We start from the raw sequence: 9,712 nt of genomic DNA, 5'->3' as shown, positions 1-9,712 counted from the left end.
AAAATAAGAATGGCATAATAAGTAGAGGATTTGGAGTTCCAAAAAGAGATCTGGATTATGTTTGTAAACAGGCCTGTTCTCTGGGCATGGTACCCTTTGACTGATTTAAATGCAAAGGCTTTCCATTTACTTGATTATGTTAAGATTAGGGGTTTGATTTGACCATATCATTAGGGCATGCAGGGTTGAGTCCCTGCCCCCTTGGTGAGCTATATAAATAGGCACTCAATCAAGAACACAGAAGTGTAGGTACACAGGAGAACCCAGGAAGAAGATACACAGAGGGAGAAAGACAGCTCCACAGATACAGCAGAGGGCCCAGGAAGAGAGATGAGCCTGACAGTTTGCAGCTGAAGAGAAGAGAGCAGCTGAAAAGCCCCAAGGGATAAGCCTTAAGCCAGCCTACAGCTGATATTGGAAGAAGCTGGGACCATGGACCCTTAAGAGGAAGAAGGAAGACTGAGCCCTCACAGACACTGCCCACCACCTTGCTACAGCATGTGGCAAATGGCTTTGTTTGAGAGAGTACCTCTTACCGTACCTTGAGTTGGACTCTTTAGGACCTTGTAACTGTAAGCATCTATCCCAAATAAATACCCTTTATAAAGGCCAACAGATTTCTGGTATTTTGCATCAGCACCCATTTGGCTAATTCTTAGTTTTTCTCATAAAACACATAAAACAGTAATAATTATTTAAAATTTTTTAATTTTTAAAAATATCTTTTTTATAGTCTGTCTCCCTATTCATCCCAGCCACCTAGAATGTTTTATTCACAAGGACAGGAATATCTGTGGGTTTTGTTTATGGGAATTTAGTAAGGGCCCCTGAAGTATTTTGTGGGTTTGGATTGAGTTAAAAAAAATAAGTCTCATTTACTGAACTGTAATTCTTATAAAACCAAAATAAAATTCACATTTTAGGTAACTGATTTTAACTGTCAAGTCAATGAACATGAAGACAAAAAACCTGGCAATTTGAGACTTGTTCATTATTGTACATTATATATATATATTTTATATATATATATATTATTTTTTTTTCACATAACTTAAGACTATACGAATGAATTAAATAATGGTGTATTGGCAGTTATGCAAAACATGTATTATTTTTCCCTGGAAAGACTTTCTGTTCTATGGAAGATGGCTTATACTGTGATTATAAACTGAACATTGGTTCTCCTGCTACAAAGCTTTTGACCTCCTTATCTTTCCTACTCAGTTTTTGAAATTTTTGTAATATCTAAGTTAATCTTCTGTAGGGGAGTTCCCCTCAGTTGTCTTCTGTAGGGGAAATATAGTAGAGCTATTAATTGCTTTAACATCATTTCAATATGTTGTTAGTAACTTTTAAAGTATTAGGATACAAGTGTATAGTTCTAGCACTGCACAACACCTGTGTTTAGAAGAGTATTAAAACAAACTACACTTTAAAACATGAACATTTCTTTATTTGGTTTTATAAGAAATGTGTGAGTGTAAAGAAAGCTTGGTCCTGAGGTCCATACAGACAAGCTCCAGGAATTTTAGAGGTTGCCTTTTTATGATTTTCTTTCATAATTGCGGGACCACCATTCCTACTAATTGTAGGAATTTAGCCTACTTGAAAGAAGGGAGGGGCAGCATAATAAGCTTCCTGTGCTTTGACTTTTATAACCAAAGTAGAAAGAGGAAAAATTACCTATTTTTAAAGTTTATCTAACCTTAACTATTCATTTTTTGTAGCCTATCATGGTGAGATAATTTTTTAAAAGAATTTTCCAGATGGAAGTAACTTCAATTGTGTTTCAACAGATTTTATATTATATTTCCAAATTGAATCTGGACTGTAAGATTCTAAAATGCCAAGACGCAGAGAAAATCTTAATTTTCACTAAAAATGCAAGACAAAAGGAACTGAGTCTCAAATGTAGGACACGTATAGTAATATCACTATTTAGAAATGTTGATTGCTAGCTTCCTCCCATTTAGCTGTTATGAAAGAGTGCTATATATCTGACTACATCCAAGGAAAACTACCAAAAGCTTTCAGAATATAGGTCGAATTTTATGAGACATCAAATCAGTAAAATTTTAAAGTACCATAAAATACAAATATATTTAATCTTAATATTCAAAATCCAAAATAAAATCAACATACCTTCTCTTTTTGGCTTTAAATAATATAGGGCACTGTAGATTTTATCCTGAGTTGGGCAAGAACAAGTAGAAAATTTGTGTAAGTGGCATGATCTTATTTACATCAATTTTTTTTTCAAAAAAACCTGTTGCATAAATTATTTTAAACAGCTACTAGAGAATTAACACACTATGTACTCAAAAGCTTAATTAACTCAAAATGAAAATCTAACAAATAAAAATCCTTCAAGTTTCCCAAAGTCACTTTCTATTCTTCATTCCTCCATGTTTGCTTCCTAAGCTAATTTTGTGAATAGAAGTCTACTAAGAGGATGAATGAAGGTATAATTGACTATTACAAGGTTATTTTTACTAAAGTATTTGCTAAATTATTCATTTTACTAAATGAAATTATTATCTGAAAAATAACACAAAATCCAACATTTGTTAGAAACTGGGTGATAGGGTAGGTACAAGTTTGACTCCATAAGATTTCAAGCTGTTTTCCAAAGTAGTTATAAATACTATCCTGAAAATGGCATTGAAGTAGAAAGGCAGAGTTCAACTCTCTCACAAAAAAAATAACAGAGAAAGGGCAAAAACCTACCTTAGAGAGCCGCTTTGGGGTTCTACAGAATAAGAAAGTGCTGCTCATCATTCAGGAGAGAGAGAGATAAAGAAGCTAAAGGAAAACTGCAAGTTACTTGCCCCTGTGGCTAAAAATGGCGCATATACCCCAAATAGCCTGGGTAAAACCCCTGGCTCACTGCAGCCCACTGAGTGGGAGGGAGCATTCCCTGGGACGAAGAGGGGTCTGGCAGAGGGTGGAGAATGGTTTCTTTTCAGTGAGTTTGGCCAGGTGAACTCCATTTGAATCTCAAAAAAGACCCCAACCGGTACTGAGGTTGCCCCAGTGAGAGGGGAGGGGGATCTGATCAGGCAGGCTGTCATGGGAGAGAGACCTAGGTCAGTGAGGGGGAGGAGACAGGCACATAACCAGCCCCACTCCAGCAAACTATTGTAAGCCCAACTTGCATGAAGGAAGTGGGGCAGGAAGACCCAGATAAGCTTTCAGAAACCTGTGGAGCTTGTATAGCTCAGTGGAGGAATTTCTGCCTTACATGTGTAAGGTCCCTGATTCAAATCCCAGTACCCCCTAAAAGAAGTGAACCCACCAGGTTATGAGGGATTGGATGGAACATTATGACAGGGAATGTATAGATTTTCTTGTTTTAGTTCTTCTTGGTTGTTATTTTTTATCAGTTCCTTTTTCTTTCTTTTTTCTTTATTTTATTCACTAAAACAGGGTACATCACTTGTGGAGGACAGACTGCAGGGCGAATGACTAATCAGTACTGGAGACTGAGAAGCTTCTTAAGAGCCTAAAAGGTAAGGCTGTTTTTCCTGGACTTTTTTTGTTTGTTTTGTTTTGTTTGTTTCTTGTTTGTCCCCATTCTTTGTTTCCTTTTTTCTTTTACTTATTTTTTCTGCCTACTTTATTTCTTCTCTTTCCTTCATTTTTCTTTCTTCTATCTCCTGTTGTTTTTCTTTCATTCCACCTCTTCTTGTTTGGCCTTTAGTTCTCTCTCTCTCTCCTCTTCTCTTGTTATCCTCTCTTCTCATCTTTCTGCCCTTTTAATCCATTGTATTTTTTTCTTTATTTTTGTTTCTTGTTTCATTTTTTATTTCTTTTCCTCTGTATTTTTATGATTTTTTACTCATATTACTTACTTATTTTCCTAGCTCTTGTATGTTTCCTCTTATAGTTTTTATTATTTTTTCTCTTCTTATCTCTTTCCCTTTCTGTAGTCCTAATTTTTTAAGGAACACAGACAACTGCAAGGATATAGAATAGGAGGAACTAAGTGTCAAAAAGGAAGCTTAACACACAAAAAAAACAAACAACAAAATAAAACCATAGAGTAGAAAGAGAAGTTAAACAACATAATAAGCTCATCAATATAAACAGATGCCTAAACATCAAAGAAAAATTACAGGCCATACTAAGAAACAGTAAGACATGGTCCAATATAATGAACAAACTAAAAAACAAGAGGAGATGCAGAACATGGAACAATTAATTAGAGATGTCCAAACAAATATCATGAATCAACTTAATGAAGTGAAGGAAAAGATAAAGGATATTAAGTTCACTGGAGGAATATACTGAAGAAATCATAAACATACATAAAAAGGTATGGATCTGATGGTGAGGAATGACACATTGCAAGAAATCAACATACAATGGAAGCACATAACAGCAGATTTGAATAAGCAGAGGAAAGAGTCAGTGATGTCAAAGGCAGTACATCGGAAATCAGACAGATAGTAGAACAGGTAGATCAAAATATGGAAAAAATACAGCACAGTCTTAGGGATTTGCATGACAAGAAGAAATACACAAACATATGCATTTTAGGCATCCCAGAGGGAGAAGAGAAGGGAAAGGGAGCAGAGGAAAGTTGGAGGAAATAATGACTGAAAATTTCCCAACTCTTTGGAGGGATATGGACATACATGTCCAGGAAGCATAACACACCCCAAACAGTATAAATCCCAGTGGGCCACCCCAAGACATTTACTTACCAAATTTTCCAAAGTGAAAGAAAAAGAGAGAATGCTGAAAGCAGCAAGAAAAAAGAGGTCCATCAAGGGAAGCTCAAGAAGATTAAGTCCTGATTTCTCATCTGAAACTATGGAGACAAGAAAGAAGTGGTATGACATAGTTAAGATGCTAAAAGGAAAAAACTTCCAGTCAAAAATCCCATATTCAGCAAAGCATTGCATAAAAAAATGAGGGAGAGTTCAAAATAGTCACAGATAAACAGAACTTAAGAGAGTTTGTGAACAAGAAACCTGTCCTTTTTGTTTGTAAATACTCAACCTTTAGTATTTAGAAATACTGAAGGGAGTTCTGCAGGTCGAAAGGAAAAAACAGGGGACAGAGCATTGGAGGAGAGTGTAGGAATTAAGATTATTGGTAAAAATAACTAAAAAGAGAAAAAGAGAAATAAAAATTACACATGACATATATAAACCTAAAGAGAATATGGATAATGTAAGTAATGCCCTGATAGAAATAACAGTGAATATTAATGAATTAAATTCTCCAATCAAGAGGCACATATTGGCAAAATGGATAAGGAAATATGACCTATCTATATGCTGTCTATAAGAAACTCACCGTAGACCCAGGTACACAAGGAGGTTGCAAGTGAATGTTTGGAAAACAGTTTTACATGCAAACATTAACCAAGAAAGGGTGGGAGTATACTAATATTGGACAAAACAGACTTTAAATGCAAAGCTATTGTAAGAGACAAAGAAGGACACTATATACTAATTAAAAGAGGGCAATCTGCCAAGGAAAAACAACCATAAACATTTATGCACCTACCCAGGGTGCCTCAAAATACATGAGGCAAACATTGGAAAAACTAAGTGGAGAAATAGATGCCTCTACAATTATACTGGGGGACTTTAATACACCATTATCATCATTAGACAGCACATCTTGACAGAGGACCAATTAAGAAACAGAGAACTCGAATAATACATTAGAGGATCTAGACCTAATAGCCATATATAGAACATTACACTCAAATACAGCATGATATATACATGCTTCTCAAGTGCACATGGATCATTCTCCAGGATAAACCACATGCTACACTAGAGAACAATTTTCTGGAATTTAGAATGAAGCTAGAAATCAATGAAGGGGTGAGAAGCAGATTAGGCACAAAGATATGGAAGTTAAACAACAAACTCTTAGACAATCAGTGGATCAAGGAGGGAATTGCAAACAAAATCAGTAATTATGTTGAAATGAATGAAAATGGCAATGCAACATATCAAAACCTAAGGGATACAGCAAAAGCAGTGCTGAGAGAGGAATTTATAATCATAACTGCACATATTAAAAAAGAAGAAAGAGATAAAATCAAAGACCTAACTTTACATCTAGAGGAATTAGAAAAAAAAAAAATAACAAACTAACTTCAAAGGAAGGAGAAAGAAGGAAATAACAAAGATTAGAGCAGAGCTAAATGAAATTGAAAATAAAAAAGCACTAGAAAAAAATTAACAAAACCAAAAGCTGGTTCTCTGAGAAAGTTAATAAAATTGACAAACCCTTAGCTAGACTAACAAAGAAAAAGAGACAGAAGATGCAAATGCATAAAATAAGAAATGAAGAAGGGGATAGCACCACTAACCCACAGAAATAGAGTATTATAAAAGGATATTTGAAAAACTGTATGCCAACAAGAAGCACAACTTAGATTAAATGATTGGACAAATTTCTAGAAACGCACTAGCAGTCTACAATGACAAAAGAAGAAATTTATGAACTCAACAAACAAATCACAAATAATATTGAATCAATCATAAAAAACCTCCCAACTAAGAAAAGCCCAAGACCAGATGGCTTCATGAGTGAATTCTACCAATCATTCCAGAAAGAACTAACACCAATCCTGTTTAAACTATTCCAAAAAAGAAGTGGAAGGAATATTGTATAACTCATTCTATGATGCCTGCATCACAAGAAAGGAAAGAATTAGACCAATATTTCTAATGAACTTTTATGCTAAAATCTTCAACAAAATACTTGCTAATCTCATTCAACAACACATCAAGTGAATTATACATCATGACCAAGTAGGCTTCATCCCTGGTATGCAAGGATGGTTCAAAATAAAAAAATCAGTCAATGTAATACACCACATTAACTGATTGAAAGAAAAAATCACCTTATCATCTCTATTGATGCAGAAAAAGCATTTGACAAAATACAGCACCCATTACTGATAAAAACAGTTCAAAAGATAAGAATAGAAGGAAACTTTCTCAACATGATAAAGGGCATATATGAAAAACCCACGGTTAACATCATATTCAATGGTGAAATGCTCAGTTTTCCATCTAATTACTGGAACAAGATAAGAATGCCCACTCTCACCACTCATATTTAACATTGTGTTAGAAGTAATTGCTCAAGCACTTAGTCAAGAAAAAGATATGAAAGGCATCCACATTGGAAAGAAAGAAGTAAAAATTTCCCTATTTGCAGATAACATGATCCTATACTTAGAAAGCCCTGAGAAATCTATAACAAAGTTTCTAGAGTTTATAAATGAGTTCATTTAATTGGCAAGACATAAGATCAATGCACAAAAAATCAGGAGCATTTCTGTACACCAATAAGGAGCAATCTGAGGAGGAAATGAAGAAAAAAATCCCATTTACAATAGCAACTAAAAGAATCAAATACCTAGGAATAAACTTAACAAAAGCTGTAAAGGACTTGTACACAGAAAGCTACACAACATTGTTAAAGGAAAACAAAGAAGTCATTATAAATGGAAGAATATTTCCTGTTTCTGGAAAGGAAGACTAAACATCATTAAGATGTCCATCCTACCAAAACTGATTTACAGATTGAACACAATCACAATAAAAATTACAACAGCATTTTTTACTGAATTGGAAAATCTAACTATGAAATTTATTTGAAAGGACAAGGGACCTGAATAGCCAAAAACATTGAAAAAGAAAAAATGAAATTGACGGAATCAAACTACCTGACTTTAAACATACTCCAAAGGTAGTATGATCAAAATTGCATGTTATTGGCACAAGGATAGACATACTGACCAATGGAACAGAACTGAGAGTTCTGATATAGATCCTTGCATATACAGTCAACTGACATTCGACAAGACCACCTAAGCCCACTCAACTGGGAGTGAGTGGCTTCTTCAACCACTGGTGCTTAGAGAACTGGACATCCATAGCCAAAAATGGGAGAGGATCACCATTTCACACTCTATGCAAAAATTACCTCAAGAGAGATCAAAGATCTAAATATAAGAGCGGAGACCATAAATCTCCTGGAAGTATGTAGGGAAGTATTTACAAGATCTTGTATTAGGAAATGGTTTCATAAACTTTACACAGAAAGCATAAGCATAAAACGAAAAAAATAGATAAATGGGACCTTCTCAAAAGTAAAAACTTTTGTGCTTCAAAGTACTTTGTCAAGAAAGCAAAAAGGCAGCCTATTGAATGGAAGAAAATATTTGGGAACTATCTATTCAATAGGGGACTAATATCCAGCATATATAAAGAAACCCTCACCTTGAAAATAAAAATAGAAACAATCCATTTAAAAATTGGGCAAGTGATTTGAATAGACACTTCTCGAAAGAAGAAATACAAATGGCTAAACATCCATGAAAAGATGCTCAACATCACTAGCGATTAGGGAAATGCACATCAAAACTACAATGAGATATCATCTTACACCTGCTATTAAAAAAACAGAGGACTACAAGTGTTGGAGAGGATGCAGAGGAAGGGGAACACTTATCCACCGCTGGTGGGAATGTGAACTGGTGCAGCCATTGTGGAAGACAGTTCGGTGTTTCCTCAGGAAGTTAACTATAGAACTGCCATATGAACCAGCAATCCCACTGCTGTATGTATACCCAGAAGAATTGAAAGCAGGGACACAAATAGATATATGCACACCAATGCTCATAGCAACCTTAGTCATTATTGCCAAAAGTTGGAAGAAACCCAAATGCCCATCAATAGATGAATGGATAAGCAAACTGTGGTATATACATACAATGGAATATTACTCAGCTGTAAGAATGAATACAGTATTAACACATGGGATAATGTGGATGAATCTTGAAGACCGTAGGCTGAGTGAAGTAAGCCAAGAATTGAAGGACAAATATTACATGACCTCACTGATAATGACTTAAGCAAATTGAGCAGACTCACAGAGCTAGAGTCTGGAAGATAGGTTATCAGGAGACAGAAAGGGAGTAGATGGTGGTAAGCCAATGCCCACAGGGCAAAATCTACAATAAAATGGAAGGAGGATGAGTGTAACAGTGCTGCAGTGATGTGATTGGGTTCCACAGTGCTGGTCTGTGAAGGGGAGTAGGGTGGAGGAGTTGTGTTGGACTGTCAATGGAACTGGGGAGAGGATCATGGGAAGGAGCAGGTGAACTCTGGAGATTCACAAGTCTGTGATTAAAACTACAATGTTTGGGAATGTTCTTTTGGCAAATATGGCAGGGGAGGGTTACTGGTGTAGGGTGTTGGATGTGGGGGTGGTACGTGGGACAGGGCACAACTGGGGCAGGCTTCTATGGAATATGTAAGTGTTCATCTTGTCATAGTGTGTTTTATCAGTGGGAAGAGACCCACACAATCAACTAGAAAATATCAAACTCCCATCCTGTGGAGTCCTGCTGTGTTCTCAATTAGAGGGACAAGAATCACTCAAGAACATAGGCAGGGCCCTGAGCCTCAGCAGAGTTGCAACACCTACTCTGTGGTGCATTGGACTTACCCAGGTCAGCTGATGGGGAGGTGAGAATGGCCGACCACCACACCAGGGAACCAAGAGTATCTACAATTGTAAGCAGGAGAATAACATCCATCAGCCATGTAGGATCTAAACTCCCTCTTGATTTAGGTGTTGAGTAGACATCACCATCCCAGGGTCCACAGGATGGAGGAATATAATATGGATTGGAGTGGACTTGCTGGTATTCTGCTATAGAACTGTT

The sequence above is a fragment of the Dasypus novemcinctus genome, chromosome 7, assembly GCF_030445035.2.
Source record: "Dasypus novemcinctus isolate mDasNov1 chromosome 7, mDasNov1.1.hap2, whole genome shotgun sequence".
NCBI lineage: Eukaryota > Metazoa > Chordata > Mammalia > Cingulata > Dasypodidae > Dasypus > Dasypus novemcinctus.
Note: the sequence above shows the minus strand (reverse complement) of the source record.